This window comes from Vidua macroura, chromosome 15 (assembly GCF_024509145.1).
Source record: "Vidua macroura isolate BioBank_ID:100142 chromosome 15, ASM2450914v1, whole genome shotgun sequence".
Taxonomy (NCBI): Eukaryota; Metazoa; Chordata; class Aves; order Passeriformes; family Viduidae; genus Vidua; species Vidua macroura.
Genome location: NC_071585.1, coordinates 5,236,474 through 5,260,408, shown reverse-complemented (window position 1 = coordinate 5,260,408; position 23,935 = coordinate 5,236,474). Strand labels below are relative to the sequence as shown.

The 23,935-nt window shown below is 40.6% G+C and overlaps 1 protein-coding gene across 1 annotated transcript in view; it reads left to right on the top strand.

Annotated features, from left to right (window-relative positions):
* Positions 1-23,935, top strand: part of TENM2 (teneurin transmembrane protein 2) — a 555,006-nt gene that overhangs the window by 406,085 nt on the left and 124,986 nt on the right. The window lies entirely within an intron of this gene.

Genomic DNA, 23,935 nt, shown 5'->3' with positions numbered 1-23,935 from the left:
TATTCTGGCACTCTTTTTCCAGAGCCCCAGTGTCACAGGAGAAGCATGAACTACAGGCTGTGGATTGTGCTGCAAATCCTGCTCTGGCAGCTCAGCTGCTGGGACCTTGGATTTCCAGTTTGTCCAGTGGGTGCCTTTGCCTGGGACCAGTGTGGGTCACTGGTGATGAATTGTTTCCCAGGGATAGGGCAGCACAAGACCTTGTGTTTCCTTCATAAAATCCATCTTATTTGTTACCTTTTGAGTATGGAGCCTTATTCTGAGCCCAGATCTTTGCTTTTGATAATAGAAAGGTCCAAACCAAAGCTCAGGACCCAAAGCTTAGGAATCCCAGTTCCCTTAACATATTTCCATTTTTCAGCTGTAAGCTATCCTTTACATACTTTCAGCAGATTTTGTTTTAAATGCTCTCCATTAAGAGTTTCTGCTGAGTGCTACAGCTTGCATACTCTGACAATCCCAGAGCAGTTTGCAAAAGAGGTAATGGCTGCATGTACTGCACACCTTGCTTTTTCTTGAGTATAGTGGTGACTCTGGAATCGTCAATATTTTTTATAGCTGTAAAAAGCAGTTTCCTTAGCTCAGTGTTCAGGGGTTTGACACGTGACTAAATTACTGAATACAGTAAGTCACCAGTAAGCATCTGTGTGAATGCTGTTAGCCAAAATTTGTGGGTTTTTTTTAATTCAGTTTTACAGTGTGACCCCAAATCTTTTTGTTTTCAGACACAAAAGATTTTTATAATTTCTTGCAAGGCAAAACGGGCCTCAAACACCAAATGTTAGGGTTTAAAGGTAGCAGAAATTCACTTTGCTTAGTAACATTTCTCATGAAAATCTTCTGATGAAAGAGTAACTCATCAGAGGGCAGGAGAATGGCTTTGAAAGCAGTCTGGCTCTTTTCAGCACTCACTCCTGAGCTGGTTTCAGTTCCAGTGCTCAGGCACACTGGTAGGTAAAGGGGAAGGTTTGCCATCGTGTGGAAGGTAAGGGTGAATCTTTGTTTCCTTTGGCTGGAAATGTAAAACCAGTCATGTCCTTTCTTGGCTGAAGGAAAACACCAATCCTAGATGCTTCCTCCTCACTTGCAGGGTCTGTAAGACTGTGGGGCTTCTTCCCAGCCTCCTCTGCCGGGGTGTCCTTTGTTAGATGTGATTTATGCCAACGTGCAGTGTGCAGTCTTTAGTGAGCCACGCGATCTATCAGTGCCAGCTCTGGGCTGGGGAAGGCTTCTGAAACCTGTGAGTGTCACCTCCATGAAAATATCCCCTCTGTCAGCTGGAGAACTGGAAATCCTGCAGTCATTAATCCCTGGTTTTCAGTTCTATAAATGCCCCACATGCCATTTATGAATGGAGACATTATTGCTGAGCATGAAATGCCATTTCAGTTTGAACTCTCTGACTAGTCTGCTAAGATAAAGATAATGTTATTCTGTGGTAGTTTTACCTTTCAAAGCTTTTTCTAAATATAAGCAGTTTTTCCCTAAAGCCTTTTTGTGGAAGTCGAAGGTCTGGATTGAAATGGCAAGATCATAATAGAGTTTGGGCTGCAGATTATGAAAAGGCCAAATTTGTAGTAGACAGAATTATATTTTACATGTGTCTAGCTTGCTCATTGTGTTTTTGTGTACAAATGTGTACAAATTGAACTGATTTCTCTATAGATTTTACTGATTTATTTCACCTGCTTTTTGTTACGTGCTACTAGATGCTCTTAAGTCATATCCAGATAATTCTTTGTGATGTACTAAAAGTAAATAAAATCATAATGAGCTGACAGAAACAATGAACATATCTCCCCTACTTTTTAGCTTGTTTGTTTCATGTATTTCTTCAGAGTTTTACCCCAGACCCATTCTTGAAAATTGTCCATGTGTACTTTTCTGACATTTGTTAGAAATGCACATGTCAGTAAAGTCAGGAATGGGAAAGTTTATCATAGTTTGTCTAAACTTTTCTGCAGCAGGGGAGAAGTTTACAAAAATAGCTGTGACAGTAACTGGAAATAGTTTTATTTTCTTTTGTGGAATTTACAGCATCTTGAAGCATTCAGTATTTTGGAGGAATCTAGTATGTATTGCCACCAATACTTGTAATGAATAATTGTACTCTTTTATGAGGAGTGTTCCTCAGACCCTTTGCTACTGCAGGCTCAGTGCAGTGCTTTGGGTAAGTTTAAGTGTGGCTTGGGGTCACTGAACACTAAATCCAGACTCTCCCAGCAGATGTGCAAATCAGCTGGGTCTGCACAAAGCCACTCTTCCCCGTGCAGGCTGGTGTGAAAGAGGGCACCAGGGAAGGTCTTTAAGCACAAGATATTTAGGACAAAAGCAGTTTGTCCCCCTAACTCTCACCTTGACAGAATGGGTTTAAAACCAGAAAAACTCGAGCTGAAAGTATTCTTGGACACCTCTGAAGCTTTGAAGTTCTCTGTTCCCTGGCTGAAGGTCAGATCAGCCTCCCGTGAGGCAGCGGTGGGGGAAGGCAGGAGGCAGAGCAGATTTTTCACTTCCTCACCCCTTGGTGCAAGATCCTCTGGATGTGACCGTCCGTCCCTGCCTGCCCTTGGCGGAGCCAGCGCCGCTTCCCAGGGTCTCCCTGGCACCATCAGTCTGTTGTACGGGCTGGGATGGCATGCTAGGAAAACAAATAGCACTGCTGTCCCAGCCAAGGACTAACAGATGGGGCGAGTTCTGCTGTCCTCTCACGGAATCTAGCTAGAAAATTGATAACCAGCTTTTCCAGCTGAAACTGAAATAAGTGAGTCCCAGATCTACAAAATGAATTCCGTGTACCACTCCATAGCACTTGCCTTAAGGTTGATAGATTACTTTTTTTTTTTTTTTTTCCCTTCTCTACTCCCCCACCCCAGATTGTATTTCCTTATGGGTGTTTTAATTCTTAATAGTCTGGACATCTTGATGACCCAGCTATTGCTATTTCTTTTAAGAAAATGCAGTTTTATTTATACCCTTTGATTTTATTGAGCAGAAGCCCACATTCTGTGGTGCTCTCATAATTAAACAAAAGTTTGTGTAGAAGCCAGTATTGTAAATTTTTCCTTAAGAAAAAAAAAAAAAAGCATCTGATTTAAGAGCAGTAAAAAATTTTGTAAGTTTTATTTATTTGTAAAGCGATAGCTGCTGTGATTGAAATTAAACATGGTATCATGCTGCTTCTGATTAATTCTAGCACAGAGGAGCCAAAAAATAACTTGATTTTTCTGTAAATAGGCTAAATTAGCATCTGGTAAATAATGATAGTTGGAGGAATTGAAAAGAAAGACAAAAGTTTTATTATCTGCTCAATGAAATTACTTAGTCATTTTTTAAAAAAATAATGCTTGAAGTTAAGGTTATGATTCACTGTTTTGCAGAATTGAGATGAATAATAGTTAATGCTAATTTAGCTTAGAAGCATTTTACTGTGGGGAAAGTAAATGTTATTATTCCTGCACTCCAGATGGCTAAACTGAGTTTCAGTAATGCATATATTTTACATTACTGTAAAAAATGGATCTTAGGTCTGCTAGATTTGAGTGTCTTTTGAGTAGTATCAGCCTCTATATTCTGGTATTTCAAAGTATCATAAGAATTAAATATAAAGAAGAGCAGTGCATTTCAGAAGGAAATCAGAGCACAAGGTGGTAAAGTGTGATAGACAATTCGTGCCTATTGAGACAGCAAAGCCTGACAGGCAGTTCAGGTAGCTCAGGAGGAGAGATCTGTGTCTGGGGGGGGGTGATGAAGGCACTTGTTCACCAAGTGCTGAAATGATAACGTGAGCTGCACTATACTCACTCCCCAAAGAATCCTACACCTTCACATCACATTTGGAGCAACATTTTCACAGTTTTCCTTTATAGTAGGCAAAATCATTTGTTCTGGCTAACATCTCAACACCTTTACTTGTTAATAGTTAACATTTTGTACTATTTTATTGAAGAACACCAGTATATACTTTTTGAGTTCTGGTGTTCTATTAAAACTTAAGGTTCTGTTAAAACTTGATGGTCAGCAGAAGTTTGGGGATCTGTGTGTCAGAGTTCTTTCCCCGCTGTCCTGCTCTGCCTGACCACTTGTTCCCAGCTCGTTTGATTTTCCCAGGTAACTGTGCAAGGAAAGGGCTGTGGCCTTGGGTGCTAACAAACCAATTAAAATCTTCCTTTGGTCTCTCAGGATGCAGGACTTGCTCTCCAAGCACAACCTTATCTATCCAGTTTTATTTCAGGACCCAAGTTACTGTCTGGTGGGGCAAGGTGTTGCTCTTCAGGCTGTTTTCTGGGAAATTCTGCTTCTTGTGGAAGTGCAGCTGTTACTGATTGTTTTCCTTCTGTAAGCTGAGCAGAGGGGAGTAGAAATCAGCACTGCCCAGCTCTGAGCTGGTTCTGTTGAGGGGAACTAAGCCCCCGGCTTTCAGTGAATTCTTGTTGCTGCCAGAATATCAGGTGTGACACCCTTGGCCCACACTCAGTGTTAAGTCACTTTTTACTGTTGTTTTAGCTGAGAAATGTCATTTATAAGTATATATTTCTTCAGAGTAGGAGTGAAGCTGGACCACTGGAGGAACCTTTCAGTGCTGTTCCTATTCTGAGAATAAACAACAAATATCAGGTTCTGGGACCATCAGTCCAGTGTCTTTTATTAGCAGAATGGTCAATTTAAAAAACCAAAAAGAGTTAAAATGTAACCTAATGTGGCAGAAGGTGTAAAAATAATAAAATATTTTACATTAATGCTCCAATTTCAAAGGAAGAAGACAAGCTTTATTGTTTTCCAGACAACTTGATGAAAAGAACTTCACAGAACAAGGACAGAGAAACACGTGTTATTTCTGTTCTCTGGTTTTCTTTTCAGATCCCAACCCCCTAGTAAAGCTTTCAAAATTACTCTGCTTGAACAGTAATCTGCTTTTTCCCACCTTTGGTTTACTCATCTATCTTCTAATGCTGATACTCCACACTCCTCCTTTCAGTGCTGTCAGGTGTAGGAGTAGTTGTGCTTTGTGTTTGTGCTACTGTTAGTGATGATAACGTGTTTTCTCATTTAACAATCTGCAGGAATCTTCATTCTGATTCCAAGGAAACCAATTTGTATGTTACTACAGGGAAAAAAATTAGGACTTGAAAAGAAAGATAAAACGTAATGAGATGTGAGTGTTAGCAGTACCTGTTTGAGTGTGATGTTGACAACTCTGTCAACATTCCCAAATTGCTTTTAAAAATTTTAATAGTTTTTTTTTGTGGAGAAGATAGTGAATATTTTGATCTTGACAATAGAGTTGTGATTTCCTCCAAACCTGATACAGATTAAACTGAAAAGACGTTGCAAAGGTGCTTTAAATCACTTCTGTTTCTCTGATACAGATTTATTTTTCTTGATTGCTAGTGTTTGTAGAATTTGATTCAGTTTTTTGATAGCCTTTTATTATTTGATTTCTCTGTGGAATTAGTGTAAAAATTACATGTTTCCTTGTTGATGTATATGAATGGAAACACAGCTGGGTATGTCTTATTTTAGTGTTTTGAAGATTGCTCTTTAAGTGCTGGTGTTCTGGTGCCCCAGCAAAGTTATGCAGTGTATTGTGCTACTGAAAAATTCAATAGCTTCAATCTACAGCATTTGTGTGCCTCTGCCTGAGCCTTTCTGCCAGTAGGTTGCCTGTGCAAAGATAGTCAGAGTCTTCCTCCTTCTTCTCTTTCCTCATCCTCTCCCCAGGTTCCATAAATTTTGTCAGTTGTCACCACAGCAGGTGTCTTATGGCAGATATAGTCCCAAAAAATGTGAATGAAGTAGCACATAATTTAATGATTGATTTACAAAGCGAGCGCTGAAGGGAAAAATGCTTCTCCTTCTGATACCAGCAGGCAACCACTAAATCATCAGCCTACACAAAGGTGTAGTACAGCCATCCACAAGGAAAATGTGAGGCAAGCTAAGGTAAGCAGCATGCTGTGGCTTGCAGCTGGGAGCTGGCAGAGGAGGGTGATGGAGCAGAGCCAGTTTCTGTGCCTGAGCAATCCCAGGGTCTGGGGGCAGGACCACATTCAGCCATCCCTGCCCTCCCCAGCACTTTGGGTTTGCATCTCTGCTACAGCCACTGTGCTCGTGTCAAGAAAACTTCATACTAATGGCAAATTCGTATGATTCTTCTAAAAAAACAGGGTTTTCATGCTTTATTGTGTAACTTTCTGCCACCTCAGTCTCCAGGGTGCCAGTGCACGTGGGCCATGCTGCTGGGGCCGCTGAGAACTGTTCAGATTTTTGGCTGCAGCATTTGTCAGTGTTTCTGATGAAACCAACACAAGAACATTTAACAAGAGCCATTGCTAAAATCATGTTTTGCACATCTGCTGCACTGATATTTACATTTGTTAAACGTTTGCACTGTTTCCCAAGTTTATTTTATGGGGTTTGGTTACATTTCTGGAGTGGCAGAGCCCACTCCCGTTTTTGGGAGGAATAGGCAGCCTTTGACAGGGCTTCAGGCAGTGCAGAGAAACCCACACTGTGCCTTACCAGGCAGGCGCTGCAGGGTTACTCCAGCACAGGAGTAACCTTGAGTTACAAGTGCAGGGGTTAACCCCAGATTTCTTACTTCAGTCTCTTGTCAATTGGACACAGCCCTGGTGACTCTGCTGTCCTTGTGTCCCACAGCTGGCAGTGGCTGTGCCTTCCTGGGCAGAGCTGAGCTGCTGCTTGTCTCTTACAAGGAAAAACTGCAGGCTGCTTTAGTGTAAACCAGTTTTCCATACAATATTAAGGACTGATTGCCATCTATCTAACACATGGCCAGGGCTGGTGCAGACCACCTCCTGTGCTTTTCTTACAGCCCCTTTGCATTTTCCTATGGGGATTTGAGTTTCCCCATCCTGCAGTGCAGCACTGTTCTTGGCTCACACAATCACAGGATCATTAAGGTTGGAAAAGATCTCTAAAATCATTGAGTCCAACCCCTAGCCCAGCACTGCCATATCCCCACTAAAGCAAGTCCCCAAGTGCCACATCCACACTTCTTTTGTCCACAAGGAGGGATGGTTTCATACGAAGGCGTGGTGTGTGTGCAGGACTCTGTTGGACAGGGCTGCTCCCAGAGCATGAAGCTGGTGCTGAGAAGGAGGAGGCAGTGCCACAGGGCACGTCCTTTCCTGCAGCTCACAGCAGTGAAATCACTGGAAACCATGGAACATGTGGCAGGTGGCCATGGAAAACTTCAGCTGTTGAGGGATACTTTTCTTTTGGTATCTCCTGTAATGAAACCTTAATATCCTTGCCATTGAATTTACATGACAGATCTAGCAAATAGCCTAGAAAATGCTGCCATTAATAATGGAGTCCCATAAGGACTGGGTGCAGATACAGGAAAATGTGTGTTATGGCACCATTCAGCAAAATTTATTCTTGCAATTATGGCCCTCAATGCTGGCACACCTATTCTTAAAAGTCAAGTCTGCATTTGTGGACTTCAGAGGTTTGTTTCCAGCATTCTCATATTGCAAAGGTTGCTAAGTTGCTAAGCTACAGGCAGAAAGGTAAGTTTATTTAATACATTTAGTTGAATAAATTTTATAAATATGACTGTGATCTGTGGTTCACTAGGTTATATCTGAGGCTATGCTCAAGTGGAATTGTCATGAAAAATAGTATGAACTTGATTCATGATTATATTATTCCTCTTCCACACTGATATAGCTACATTGAAAATAATTGACTTAAACCAATGGGGCATGAAAAAGATGCAGGGATGAATTTGGCTCTGTTTCTCGAAATGAAATATGTGCCATTTTCTGTTCGGCATTTGCTGTACCTTAAGAAAAATCATAAGGCAAATTACATCAAATCACACTGTTAAAGGAAGCATTCTCTTGTTCTGTGCAGTAGAACAGACCTGAAACATTTATGTGTTCAGAATTTTTTCAAAAGCACACTTTTTATCCTTGCCCTGTATTTAAAAATTGATAACCAAGGGGTAAAGCTGTTGAGTTATAAAAACAAGGGGTGTTTTAATTGTAATTGTGTCATCTTTTGCTAAAACATAATTGCACTCAAGGTTTGCATTTGCAAATGACCTTGACTAAAGTTTTGCAATTCAAAGAATTCATGTAATGACTTGGAGTGTTTGGAGTTTCAGAATCCCTTTATGGGGCAAAATCTGTCTTGCCCCTAGTGAGGACCCTGTATTTGAGAATGAGGCTCTTTCTGCCTCTCACAGGATTATTTTAGACTCTGTTTACAGAGAAAATCAGTACAGGAAAGCAGTTCAGAGAGAGTCTGAGTGATCTTAGGAGTCTTGTTCTCACCTGTGGCTTGAAGAACCGGCTTGTAAACTCTGTGGGGGTACCTGGCTCGCCAGTATTCTGGAACCAGTAGCCCTTTATTGGCCACAGCTCTGGGAATAATCTTCACTCCACTGCTTTCTGCATATGGAGACTGGTTTATGTCACGAGGATGACATTGCTGGGTTTGTGGATGCTGCATCTTCCAAGTACTGAATTAGTCACTACAAGGGCAGAGATGGCTGGAGCACGTGTGCTTGGGCACAGAATTCCCTGGCTCACACCACTGTGCTGCCTTGGAAAGAATAAATTATGTATTTCTGCCTGTCAGTCCCCTTTGCTCCCTCCTGTCTTCCTTCTCCCTGAAGGGAGGCTGCAGGCTTAGATTTTCTCCTTGATTCAAATTTTTAAACTTTATTGGAAATTTCTAAATGCAATAGGGGGGAAAAGAATGAGAGAATGATTACATACCTTTAAGGGCCTGAAGGTGAAAATCCTCAGTCATAATTTCTCACCTTTAAGCTGCTGTTCATTTGCTTCTTGAGTCAATATTTTCCCAGAAGCATTAGTGACAAAAGCAGCTGCATGTGTGGATGTCCCCTTGTGTTCCTCGGGTCTCATCCCAGTGGTGCTTACCCAGATATGGATCACATGCTGCCTCAGGAGAGGGACTGTTCCCTGCACATCTGAAGTACAATCACAAGTTGCTGTTCTTTCCAGCCAGTTCTTTACAGTTTATTCTTTAGTGCCTTCTTTTTAAAGGCAGAAATCATTGCCTTAGGATTGCTGTTCAGAGTAAGCTGCCTGGCTGTATCTGACAGCATCCCTTCCCCAGATTGCCCTTTTCTGTCTCCAGCTTCCTCACCAAGCTGTATGTTCCTGTGAATGTACTCAGGTAGGACAACTGAAGGAGGAGATGACAAAAATAATTTGTCCCTTTAAGAATACTGATCCCCAAGCAGGGTAGTTCTTTGCACAAACAACATGGGTGCTGTTCAAACCCACGGGCAGGAGAAGTAGGCACTGGTTGTCTGCTCTGTCATTGCTCCTGGCAGGGTTGTGCTACAGACACAGGATAAGGAAAGGACAGAAGGACCACAACCACCTCCACAGAGTTCTTGCTTCTTTCTTTCAGAGTTCTTGCTGCTTTCTGCAGCCCACTGTGAACAAGAAGGCTTTGGCTGTCAGGCTCTGCTTCCTCTGCCTGAGGCTCTGGCTCCTGGTTCCATAACCAGCCACGTATTTGTCCCAGTAGTTTTTCAGCTTGTACCTGTCCATCAGGCATATTTAGAGGGCCCATGGCTGTGGAAAACTTGCTGGATGGGGAATTTGCTCTTTTGTCTCTGCTTGCTGGAAGAAGAATTGGATGGCATTAAGAGGCTTCAACCTGCTAGATGTTTCTTTCTGGGTTTCCTAACACACCCTCTTATTAATGAGTCCATGTTCATCAAAGTCTGCTTTTTATCCCCACTCATATAGATGCTTGAAAATAAATGAAACTCGGTGGTCAAATAAATGCTTCATTTTAACCTGAAAAAAATATACATTATTTAAAAAATAATTTTAAATGGAGCTTCCCATTATTCCCAGTGCTATTGTAAGATTTGGGCTGAAAGCCATACAGTTCCTTCCTTGCCAAAATGGGGCATAACCAAGTTTGTTTAGCAGGCTTTTCATGAGAGTCAGTCCTTACACTGAAAGCTCCTATCCTGTCACCTGTTTTTAAATGCTTCAAATGTAGGAAGCCTGCTGCAGGTGGTATCAGTAGTTTTACTGATCTGAGGCCTTGGGCAAATTCATTTGAATTGCTTTGAAACTGCATATTCAAAATTCAATAAAATAAGAGGGTCTGATGGTGCAGCTGCAGCATATCCCCTCCAGCTGGGTTAGCTGAGATGTTTCAAGGCCCTGGACTAGCAAAGCCTGGGTGTGATGTACAGATTATACAGATTGCTGCCAGGGAAGAGGTTTTGGCAGGCTAGGTACAGCAATACCCCCTGCCAGAAGACTTGGGAGTGAGTAACAGTGGATTTCATGCTACGTGGCATCTTTTGCTGGCTTTCCTAGACAGAAATTTGTTGGTGCAATAGTGGCAGCAGGCCAGGGGGAGGGGACTGCCTCAAGGGTAAAGGGATGGGATGTAGGAAAAAGAATAAACCCAAAAAGCTCCAGTTGTTTTGAAAGTGACTGGCTATCCTGAATGCCTTGGTCTGGCTCCAAAATGAGCTGTTCTGTGGGCGGGTTTCGTTAAATTGCATTCAGAAATCATATTTGCCCTTGGGCAGATACCCTTGCTTTTATGCACAGTAGGCAAGTCACATGCACTGGAATGGAATTCACATGGTGCTTTAGTCAAAAAGCTAATGTCACTCATCATACCTTTTATGCATATCCAGTCCCTTGGTTCTTTATGCCCATTTAAATATGCAGAAGTGCTTTTTATTATTACACTGCCTGTAAAGTATGGAGATATAGATATATAGGCCATGTAATTTATTGCAGTGTAGACTCTTCTCTGCATATGTATTCATCACATAAATTAAAATCATAGGCATAAAACATTTTGGTCGGTGGCTTCTGATTTTCTCAGATTTCTGCTGTCAGACAGTGAAAGTAATTCCTTTATGTGCCGTGCATCCACGCTCTCCAAATGACTCCTTCAGTAGCAGAACATGGCTTATCTTTGTAGCATTGTAATGCTGGTATCCTTGTGAGCATCACAGTGCTGGCACAACCAGCACAGGGCCTAAAGGTGAGACAATCAGAGAATACACGCAGGGACCTTATTGGAGCACCAGATCGTTGGACTGCACAGTATGTCCCTCGTTATTGAAAGGGCTACCATGAAATTTAATTTAGGATTTTACAGACACATTTTGAATTGGAAATCTCTGTAATAACTTTCCTTTTGCTCAGCCTTTTAACTGTGAAATTCAGTTGGGGAGTTTTGAAGCAGCAGGTAGTGTCTCAGCACTCCAGAGGGATTTCACCAGGATTCAGCTAAAGTGCTTGCAAGTGTCATTTCCATATTTAACTAATTTCAGTTTTTAATTAGCTCCATGTGAAAAATGAGAGTTCACGCTGAGCTAAGCTGTCAGCACAGAGGCTTGTTTCCTTTCTAGCCTCTCAGGACAATTACTGCAGCATCCCCTGGTTTTTTCAATGAGAGTGCTTAGCCACTGCACGCCCCGTCCCTCCATTGTTCCCTGCCAGGAGCCGGGGAGTGTGTTGTGTCTAGCTTGCTAAAATGGAGAAGATAACTTCTGACAACGTTTCAGATGTGAAATTGGCTCAGCAAAGGTTCAAAGAACTTCAGAGGTCTGGCTCTGAACCATCCAGCAGCACGGAGTGCTCAGAGCTCCCTGGCACTGTGCAGCTGGTGCCATTGTTCCAAGCAGTGTCTGATCCTTCCAGCTCCATCCCTGGGCACTGCTGCCTTCCAGCCTGCACACTGGGACAGCAGCTTTTCCTGCTTCTCCTGGGGTTTCTGCAGCCCACTGTGACCAGTGCAGTGTCCCAGAGGCCTGGGGGCCTCCAGGAGAAGAGCTGACTTTGTGTAAAATTCCACCATATAGGATAGGCATGGAAATTTGGTAATTCTGCATCTTGACTCAAAACTTACCTGTGAGGACCTGAAAGCAAATGTTAAAGTAGTTCTCAAGAGCAAAATGAGAGATGCAGTTCATGTAAACTCTGCAAAGCCATGGGATGTGAACAGATTTCTGAAATAATTTTATTAACTGATAGCAATCCTGAGTTACATTTACATGCTAGTTCTATAATGCCATTGTTATTTTTGAAAGAATGCAGTTATTAAATTTTTAAAATTACATTTAAATGGGAAAACTGGTGTAGATGTTACCTCAGGGTTGGTTTTGAATTGTGTTTTTTTAAACCTGTCCTATAAGGTGAGCTTTTTAAACATTTATGAATATGAACTATTATATGAAAGTATCTTCATTTTCATTTTTGTTTATATCCTAGCAAAATAGAGGTTGTGTGTGTTTTATTCTTCACTAATTAGTACGGACAGGCACTTCCAGTAGGGAGAAGCTGATTTTCTCTATTAGACCATAAAAACAAATGCATCTTTTTCAAATCAAGATGGATAAGTTAAAAAATCTCAGCTGTGGTACTTTTTGTGCTCCTAATGTTCATAGTGTTGTGAAAGAAAAAGGTAAATACATTGCAGAAACTTGTCAGGTACAGTGACACTGAGGAGTTCCTAGTCATTTTTTCTTTTAAGATGCTGAGGAGCTGCTTTGATACCTGCTTTCAAGCTGAAGCAAATTCTTGAAAAGGAAAAAATAAATTTCATAGTGAAAAGTGAAGCTGAAATGCTAGATAGATTTTCAATATAGTTCAGGTTTTGGGGTTTCTTTAAAATATAGTATTTACTGTTTCATCCATCAAAGAAAAAAAAGATATATAATCCTGGTTTGATTGCCAGCCAACTGGGTGTAACAGACATGAAAAATAGAACTTGAGTATTAGCAATGAAGTACCAGTGTGTAATTCTAGCTGCCATATAGATATTATTTTTTGCCCCTTGTAGTGTGAGTTTTCTTCTCTTTGAAGGATAATTCCTGGTTATTTTATTGCTATTACTAAGTAAAGTTGTTACATATATTATGATTGTATTAATCATTTAACATAACTCAGTTATGCCTTTCAGAGTGCATGTAATTGAAGGCAAAGGTTTCTGAGGGTGTGTAATCTAGCTTGTATTTTATTCTATGATACTTTAATTAGTTGTGTACAGTGATGCATATGCTAATGCATCACAGCTCATGTCCAATTCACCCTGCAGTTTAATCCATTGAGTGTTTGATGGCTTGCCTTGCTGTTGCCTGTAGAAAACACTGGATTTTCAGGCACTGTTATGATACTCACAGTCTCAAATACTTTAAATAGAGGAGTTCTGAAGTGAAGCTCTCCCCACTGAAGTCAGTGACAGTTTTGACCTTGGTTACAGTGGGCCTTGATTTTAAGCAGCCCTAAATGGGCTGATGAGGAGCATTCTGCTTTGCTGACCTCAGACAGTGCAGAGGCTCTTGCAGCATTTCATATGCAAGACAGAAAGCTTCATTAAAGTGATCAGGTATCAGATGCTCTGTACATTAAACTGGCATCATTCTTCTGTTGTGGACAGCAGCTCCATCTGTAGCAGTGATTTCTGCAATCCCTGCAGTGGTTAGTTTTGGTATACCAAGAAGATCAAATTGAGCCAGTCTTAAAACACCATCTTCCAAAAGGCAATTTGAGACATAAGAGATAAAGAAAATTAATACAAATATTAATATTTAATTGTATATTTGGCGTTCCTTAGATTAATCAGGATGTAGGTGTCCAAATTAAATAAAAATGTTTTCCATTATTCATGGTGCACAGTGCTTGGAGTGGACTTAGACTCTGATGTGCTGTCATGGTGTCTCTTGGGATTTCAGATGCACAGGCGAGCTCTTGTTCCTGTATTGGCTGATGAAATTGTGTAACAGATGTTTTGGTGATGCAGCTCATAATCATATATGAACACACATACACACAGAGGAATTCCTTGTGAGATGCCTATTGCTGCAGTCTGGAAACTTGCAGCTCTGGCGCTTCAAAATAAGGCAGTGATCTGAAATTAAAATCCTGGCACCATGTAACCCTTCACTGATTTCTCATGTGCTTCAATATTGGTGTGATCACACAGAAATCCTGTCCTCACTTGCAGCTTGTATTCCCTTACCAGCTCTGCAATTCTAGAGAAGACACAGATGCAGGAGGACCAGCTTTTAGTCTCTGAAAGCTATAAAATTTTGCTGTAAAACTTTTTTTTTTTCCCTTTGAAGGTAACATGAGCAAACTTTAGAATAAGACAGCTAAAAGACTGGAAACAGTTATAGTAAACCAATTACAGGAAATGACTAACAGGAGTCATGTAAGGACAATGGAAAAAAGATTCTCAAAAATGTAACTGAAGTCCAATTTGATCATTGCTTATTTCTTTCAAAATTGTCACTAAAAAAACAACCCACACAAAAGAATACGAGTTACAAGGCTGTAACTGATTGACTATGTAAGACACTTATTAAATTTGTACATTTTATTTTCATAGGTTTCTATTCTGGCTCTGTAGGACGTCTAAATCACAATACATTAATAATCAGCCTTTCAAGGCTTATAGAAAGTCTCAATCTGCTTAGATGCTAAATATAATCTGTACCTTCATGTCAGTATCAAGATATGATTTAGGCTAGGTTTATATATACACCTTTTGAAGCACATTGTGAAAGAAACACAAACAGCTTATAGTGTTGAAAACAAATTAGAGACTTTGGGAGAAGAAATCATATTTTCTTTTCATCTTTGGATTTATTCCCTCTTTGTAATGAACTTTTAACTCCAGTAATTGCTTTGCGTAGAGAGTAAAACCTTAAACGTTATCACTCACGCAGTGTTTTAAATTGTGATTTTATCAGGTGATCAAATTAAGCCATTCCGTATCATTTCTATTAAGGGAAGAATATACTTAATGATTAGAAATTACACTTTTTTTGTACTGTGGACAGAAATTTGGCCATTCAGTAATGCAGTTTCACTTCATTCAGTGTATGCAAAGGAGTAATAGAACTAAAAACTATTTTATTAGCAGTGTGGCTAACAGAGGTTGAGTCAAGGTCTGAATGCTTTGGAACAGTGAGATTATTAGGATCTTGTTCAACATGTTTGTAGAAATTACGGCAGTTGCAGTTTCAGAAGATGAACATAGTTGAATAAATGTTTGATGTGATATCCCGTAGGTTTATGATCAGTATTAAAAGTAAAGCAGTTATTTTAATTCTTGTAAGTTCAGGCCTCAGTGATTTTCAAGAGTATTTGTGTCTATATTCCTTGAAACACCAGTTTCAAGTCTCATCTGGGTTTTTCCTCCTCTTGGAAACAGAATAAAGACAAGCTGGGTACTTTGTTCATGATAATGATGTCTTTTAGGTGTGAAATTAAAATTGGATTCAATTTGCTTTGTATTAACACTGAATGCTCACAATTGCTCAAAAATAGAGCAAAATTGAGTTAAGAGCATCCCTTTCTGCTCTTCTAAGCCTGTTTCAAAAGTGGCAGTGTTTTGGCAAGGCTGGTAAAGTGGATGTTGTATAATGTCATCTGGGATCCTCCAGGCTGAAAGATGCTGTGTTGGGTAAATAAAAATATATACACTTTTCTTATTAGTTACAGTCATCTAGTTCAGATGCAAGACCAAAAAGATTGCAGCCTTGACTCTTGAAATTGCCATAAGAAGTGAGTTCACGTTACACAGGCTCAGGAACTGATTAATCGTGTGCCAGTTCTCTACACTCTGTACAATCTAAAGCCTGTCATGAGAATAAATGAGCAGTGCACTGTATTCTGCTTCTCTTTTAAGGTCTTTGTCATGAGATTCCAGATTCTGAAGGCAGCACGCAATGCTGTTACCCTTCTCATGACAAAAAGATTGCTCAAAGTGGCACAAAATCAAAACATTTCAGTAAAGAGGACTGAGAGGAGCAAAGTCGAGGCCTGAGCCAGGGATCCTTTCTATCCCATCATGGTAGGGACTGGGGAACAAACACCCACCCAAGGTACAGCTCGTGTTCCTGGGCTGGAACTCTGCTTGCCTGGCTTTATACTGGGGATTGGGCACCTGCTCTTCACATCCTGCACTTCTCCCTACCCCCAGAGGAGCTGGAAGTGTGTGTAAGCTTTTCAACTATTTTTGGAAGTAGAAAAACTGAAGATGGAAATAGAGGAATGAACTTTCAAAGCATTGCATGGCAGATAAGCACACAAATCACATTACTCCTAATGGGATTTGTAGGTATATCTTTCATGCTGTGCTTTGAAAATCCATTCCATTCAGTTTATTGACGTGCACGGGGAAATGAATCAGTCAGCTTGGAGGGGGGTGATCAATTTGAAAAAAAAACTTTTTTTGGGTCCCCCTGTTTTTTCTGTGTGAACACAGTGACAGTGAAGCATCTTATAGCCCTTCTTCCATCTCCTTTTCAATCTTTAATAACATTTATTCAAAAAAAACGCAATTAATTCCTAGCAGAAGTTTTCCTGCCGCTGACAACAATACACTCACTCATAGATCCTTTATGATATTTCTATAAAAAAGGTTTCTTGGGCTGGATGCTTTAAAGCAAACATCTTATTCTAAATAGTTTATTGTCTAAAAGAGTTTACATGCTGAGGGTGAAATTATGCCTAAGGATTTCTTTCTAATGTTTAGGATAGTGTGAAGTCAGCTCTGCTTTCCCTCGTGTTTTCCAATGGTTCCTGTGTTTCCCTGGTGAGTGGAAGGAGCACGGCTGACACCGAGCTCATCCCTCTTCCACAGCAAGGACTGCCCAAAGCTGAGGGTCTGCCTCCCTTCCCTTGGTTCATGTCCCAGAAATTTGGGTGCTGGAATTCACATTCCCCAGAGCTGGATTCTCCCTGCAGCAGTGAGGAGGCCAGCGGGAATGGCAGCCTGAGATCCCTTACACTAACTTTTTATGAACAGTCCTCATGGCTTCCCTCCTAAAGCCAGAAAATACATTTTCTGTTTCAAAAGTTACAAAATGTTGCTGTTGTTGTTTGGTTTTTTTAAGTATAAAACTATTGCAGATGTCAGGCACAATTAACAAGAGTATAAAGCTGTGGCTAGGTAACACATAGAAGCTTGTACGTGGGTAACAATATGAGCTTAATTCAATCGATAGAGAAGGGGGGAAAAAACATGCAACAAGATATAAAAATACACAGCAGTGCCATTATAGTTAATGGAATTTTCCATTTTCAGCATTGTAAACTGCAAAGAGTGACTCTGAGAAGCGAGAGGTCTTGTTCAATGTTATGGGCAGGATGAATAACAAAGCAGAATGGTTCTTTATTGTGCTCTCTAGGTATAATACAGGCAAGCCTATTGTTTTAATGAACATGGTGGTATCTGTAAATTCTTGAAGTTGTGGATTTTGAAAATGCTTTATATGGAGTTCCCAAATGAACTTTTAATTTAGATTTATTACAAAAACGTAGTGCATAGCAAATAGCATACTGATGATTAAGATGAATTGCTGAGAATGAATGACCTTGAAAGTAAGCCATCTATTTGTTGTTGCGTTTCAATGGTCACAGTCAATAAGCAGGATTTTTTGCATATATTCCAAAAAGTAAGTATTACATTTACATCAAATCATCTATTTTTGAAATGCTACTTTAACCTTGCCTACAAACAATTGAATGGTCACAAGTAGGAGAGGCAATATAATCAAGAATACATCCAAACGTTTTATATGAGCTCTGTAGGATTCTAAGTCATTAATATTAAAACACAGGTTCATAAATACGCTAAGTACTGGTAGTCCAGAGAATGATGCATTTTTTTTAGCTGATCTTTGATCTCTGCTGTCAACCCTATAAAAGTTAAATCCTTATCTGCTGTGGCCCTGAGATCTCCAAAAAAATATTTCGAAAATGCATCTCTCATAATTATAACTGACTCTGCTGTGCTATTAATTAGAGTATTTCCCATTGTACTGATGAATAGCTACACTGGGTTGTGACACCTGCACAAAAGTTGTGGCATATCAGCAATTGCCATTTATGTACTGCATTCTCTGCCTAAAATCATGCTGCTTGTAGGAAATGCTTTATGGTGTAAAAATCCTGGGGTTTGCCTGTGACGAGTCATACTAAACATTCCCTAGGTTGCCAGGCCTGGTGGATAGGCAAGGCTATGCTGCATCAACTCATGCCAAACACTTCCAGAAACGCTGGGACTGGTGGATGCACTCCAGAGTTGTTGTGCACACTCATGCACACGCATGTTGTGCATGTGTAGCAGCAGCTGTGTTGGGTTAGACACAAGTCAAGTGATCCATTCATTTGTCTCCAGCACCCAAAAATGGTTGCCGTGTAAGAAGGATAAATCATGTATGTACTTTGGCCTACTCATTCTCCAACCTCTGGTCATTCTAGGTCTTTTCTGAGAGGAGGGCTGGTAGCATAACAATATTCCTTGCTTTGTTTACCCTTCCCATAATGATTCAATGTTTGACTTACTTGAGATTCTCATCTAGCCCAAAATTTTCCTTCTGCTTGATATTAGCCAGCTCAGAAGTCATTATTTTACATGTGACGTTAAAGTTACTCCTCTCCAGCATACTTTATTTCACGAGTTTGAACTTCATCTGCCAATTTCTGGCCCAGTTGCTCAGTTATTTTATGTCCTTGTGCAGTTCTCGGTCAGGCACCTTCTTGAATAATGCATTATCAGCAGCAGACTGTGCCCCCTTCCCTGCATGGCCTGTTTTCCATTTGGAATTCTATCATAGCTGGAATAGCTTTGGACTTTTTAAAATAGTACTTTAGACTGTCCTGTAGATAATATATCAAAAGTGGCAGATGTCCACCCAGCAAGCCATGTGGCTATTGTTTTGTTTTAGAGAAAGGCGTGGGAATGTGATCAATTTTCGTGACATCTCTTGGATACCCTCAGGAGAACTCTGGCATCCTTGTCACAGTCACATGAGGTATTCAATGAAGAACAGAAAGCTCTGACACTTCTGAATTTTAGGAGAGACGTCATTGTTCCTCTAGCAAGGAGAGGTGCTACTTGCTCACGTTGTTTATTTTAAGACCGCTCTTTTTAAGTAGCAGGACTCATGTTCTTTGATAATGATATTTCAAGCACTTTAATATATGTTTAACAGGTGGATTGCAGGTTAGAGCTCCTGGAAACACTGTCCCTTTCTGCCAATAGCAGAATATGAAAGGGCATGAACATAATTGTGAGCTTTCTTTGACAGCCCTTGTCAAAGAAAGCTCACATAATTTTAAGCTTTCTTCCTCAGCCTTTGTCAAGGACTCCTGTCCCATCCCAGCTTCATCCTGACAGTGCTTGTACTGCTCCTGCTGCAAACGTGGCTGAAGGCTGGCCGACAAAATTATCGAGCAGAGGGTGCTGCCAGTCTCTGTAAATCATCTGTGATTTATTGAAATCCTTGTCTGGCATATGTGTTGCCAAGTCCAGTTTTTGTGGAAGAGGACTTTTACAGACTGTCCCCAATGGTGACATACCTTGTACAAAAAGGAACACGTGCAGCGCTGCCCATCCGACAGAGCCTCCCTATCCTCTGCTCAGTGCCTGTTCATTGTAAGGCAAGGTATGGATCTCAACTGAGATTTAGTTCAGCAAATTCTGATCATTCCTGTGTTTGTGAACTGTCTTTCAACCTCTTCAGATACGAGAGGAGCTGGGAAAGGCTTCTTACTTCCCTTGTCACAGCGACCCAGAGCCCGCACTCCTCAGCAGAGCTCTGAAAGCACTGGTCAGAATCAAGGGGAGAGTTTGCAGCACTGTGCAAGTTTTTCCCGTGCAGTTCCCCCATTGCTCTTTCCTGACTTTCAGCCCCCTGCTATTCCTGTCTCAGGCATCTCTTGAGGAGAGGCTGTCAGCTGTGATGGATTGTGCATTCATTCTGTAATGGGGGCAAGTAATCACTGGGGAATAGGCCTAATGCACTCGTTTCACTTGTGACTTGGGTTGAACTTGAACCTCTTTCTCCAGAGGAATAATAAAACTTTAAATTACTATGTTTCTAATCTTCTAAGTAACTGTTATTTTGTGAATAATAATTGAGATCAGTAAGATCAATTTCTGGTATTCCTCAAGTTCTGCTGCAGGATCAAGAAGTGGTAACTAATAAAGGACCATGAGTCTCATCTTAGTAGGATTTAATACAAGTAAGCATGCAATAATGTTTAATTATTTTTTAATTTTGGGGGAATACGTTTATTCTTTTCAGGTTGTTTGGGTACCTATCTATATGCACCCAGAGGTGCAAAATACTAGATATCCTCTGCTTCATAGAAACATTGTAGTGCATTAAAACAATGTTCAGAGCATGTGTAATGAAAAAATAGATGTGCAGATAGGTCTTTGAATACAGATGCTATGAAATTAACATTATGCTAAGATTTATTAGGTACCTTTTGTTTCGTCATGTCTGTGATTCATTAGACCTGGCTTGGAAATTAATTTGATGTTGTTGAAAACTACGTAATAAATAACAAGAGTTGCATCATCGTTCACCTCATGGAAAGGAAACTTTGAATATTTCTGCTCCTATGACACAATGGCCTTCAAACAGCAAATGTGCTTTTAGGGTATGTTTGTTCATGTTGTTCGTGATATAATGGAGTCGTCTCTTGTTCCTGTGAAAAGAGGTTGTCCTGCTCCAGACAAACACTGGATATATCCTGACAAAGCCATGTTTGATGAGTTCATTGTGGATGACGATAATTCAGGGGTTAATAAGCATGACTAGTTAGAAATTAACCTATGGAAACATCCTTAATTCTGTTCAACTGTATAAACTTCCCATCTTTTTGAGTTGCTTAGGGAATAGTGAATTTTCCAATAAGGAAGCAGTGTGTATTTTACAGACCCTAACTGGGAGGATGCAGTAGGGATGGGGGAAATGGTGGATCATTAGTCTGCATATTTCTCCCTTTAAGAAATCAAGTAAAGGGGTAAGTGAAAATCCTCATTGTGCTCTGCCTGTTGGCAGACACTGAGCTGTACTACAGGGAGATCTCCAGCTCCCAAAGACACCAGAGCTCTCTCCTTTTAGAAGTACAAGGTCAAGAGTGACAAGAGCACAAAGACAAGACAGAGAGCTTCCTGAGCTCGGGAACCATTGTCCTTTAGACAAAACTCTGACTGGAGTGGGCAGTGGGTTCATGGCCAAAATGAGAGAAGACCAATGAAAGAGGAATGTGAGGACACTACCGAGTTTAGAGAATTTCAATATAATTTGCATATAAGTTTTACCAATTTCCTGTGGATTTGTGTACCTTTTGGGACTTCTTAAAATACTATGTGATTCACTCTAGCAACCTCTATCTTATGTAAGTCTTAGACTGATCCTTGGCAGCTCTGCCACCTGGAGTGATGAGCCAGGTCTTTGCTTTTGTTCTTGCTAGGCATGCAGGTTTAGCTTCCAGGTGCTTTTGCTCTCTGTATGTGAATGGTGCTAGAATGGGAGTGAGAGGTTGATTATTATTTTTCACTTAAACCTCAAAGGTTTTTTCTTCAAAATGTATTGTTTCTGAGTTCTCATGGCTTAGAAAATATAAATACACTATTCTGAATTACTAGATGTTAGTGTTAAATGAACCCTATAAATTCTGACAAGCTTACTGTTTGAAAATCAAGTATAATACAGAAGACCTTTGAAAATATGCTTAAATGTTGAGGGGGAGGAAAGCAAACACAAAAAAAAATACCTGTAAGTGCTCTGCAAAATAGAATTTGTAGATGCACAAATTGTTATTGGGAAAAAAAAGCAAAGTCAGTTTCAAACTAGAAAAGAAAAGCAGAAAAACCAAACAGGCACAAATTGACTAGCCCAGATTTCTCCTCTGAGACACATGCACTCAACTTCTGCGTGGATCCCCACATTTCTAATTAAACGGGCTTCTACTTATTCCTTTGCTGGAGGCATTTTGTTTGATTAACAGAACGAAAGGTTAATCATATAAATTTGCCATCTCACAGCATTGTGAAGCAGCAGAGAGGTTTCCCCTTGTTCCCCTGCTCAGCTCTGCTCTCTGCTCAGCGCGATGCAGACACGAAGCTTTCCCCTCAGGCCCCTGTGACACACTTTTCTCCACTCATTCCTGGAGGAAGGGGAATGTTCCACATGTGTGTGACTGCAGCTGTCTTAGTGGAAGTTTGTGGATCACCTCATGGGTGTGTGAGCTGTGCAGGAGATTCTCAATCTCCACCAGGGATGGAGCAGACATGCAAATCCCTGCCCCGTTAGGAAGGAGCTCTAATTGCTCCTACCTAACGTGCATCCATGATTAAAACACAGTTATTAATGAAACCATGGTGTGCTTGGAAGCAGATGGAGCACAGGTATTTTTTAATACCATGTTAATAAGATCTTTTATAATTCCCTGTCTGAATTTACCTGGTAATTATAAGGTAGCAACTATAATTTCCTTGGACAGACTATTAGTTATGATTTCTTTATCTCTCTGTTGTAAGGACTGGTTCACACTTGAAGCAGCAGGCTTTCATCTCTGCAAGTGACCTACATTTATGGTTACGCTCACAATAAAATAATAAAAAAAAAGGCAACCTTGAATAGACACCCTGAGTGTATAAAATACAAAAATCTGATTCTCTTCTGTGACTTGTTTGCATTGTGGGGCTTTGAAATTCACTTAATCTTTATGCACTCTTGGCTTTTGGGACTGGACCAGCTGAATCTGTTGCCTGTGCAGGGAGTGGGAATTGCTGACAGCACAAACACCCCGAGCTGCTCCTCTGCTGCCCCAGCCCCAGCACAGCTGCCTCTGCTCCGTGGGGCAGTGTGGATAAGATGCAGTTTAGTGGGGTTTGAGCCTTGTGAATGATTTTTCAGTTTCATTTGCCGTATTAAAAAAAAAAAAAAAAAATTGATTGCTTGAGATTGTACTGAAAAAGCCTTTTAAAATGTTTGTTTTGGCAAGACAAATAAGTTGTAATTGAATAAATCATTTGATCCCACATAAATTTCTTGTCTTATTTTCCAAGGATTCTTAAATATACTGTAGAGATAAATTTTGAATAGTTTCTTTGCAAAACATCCTTTTCAGGTTCATGTCTGGTATTTAACATACCAGAGGCTATAAGGTATTTTTTGTTCGTTTTTGTGAGGTATTTTGACATAATAGAAACAAAATCTGCAAATTCAGCGCGAATATGAAATCTGGCAACTGCCCTCTTCACAGAAAAGGTCTCCTGATTTTAGTTACTATTCTTAGACATCTGCTTAGACATTAGCCATAGGATGTCCAGGGGAAAATTTTTCCTAAGAAAGATGTCTTGCTCCCCTGCTGCTTTTGTCAAAAATACAGAGGTTAAACTCTGCATAGATTGCGTGCTGAGAGATTTCAAGGGGTTGGGATAGATGGGTTCTGGGGGTGGGGGGTGCTTTTTGTTTTCTTGGGGCTTAGGAATGCACATATGAATCACTCACATCTAAATGGATCCTCTGCATTCTGAGGTTATCTGAGTGGTGGCTCCAGCACTGCAAATGGCAGTTTCTGTGAGAAGTGTTTTGCCTCTCCTTTCCCTGACATTTACTCTTTGAACACTTAGTGTGTGGCCACCACTGGCCCGTTTGTGACCACTATAATCACTTGGAATTGGATGCAAAATATCTGATAATCTCGTGTGGATCTGACACTGCAGAAGAGAACAATTCTAAGGGTGCCCATAATATTTTTTTTTTTTTCCTGTCTGCAAATTGACAGTGAATCCTCTCAAATACCTTTCAACATAACTGGAAACGCTGTTCCCTGTGGTATATAGGTTTACATACATCCTGTGTAAGCAAAAGATGCAAAGAAAAGGAAAGAAGCAGCTTGGTGGGCTTTATCCCTCACCACTGCTACTGTGTTGAGAGTGCCCTGGGGATAATGTGATGAGAGTATGCAGGTAGCTGTGTTTATACAAGGTGAAGATGCACATAAATCCACTGGCTGAATGATTCAGACCTGTCAAGTCTCATGCATTATGCACAGGACTTATTCAATTAGCCCTGCCACAGTGCCTATAACTCAGGCACTTGTGCAGGGCGTGCTTGGCCTTGCTC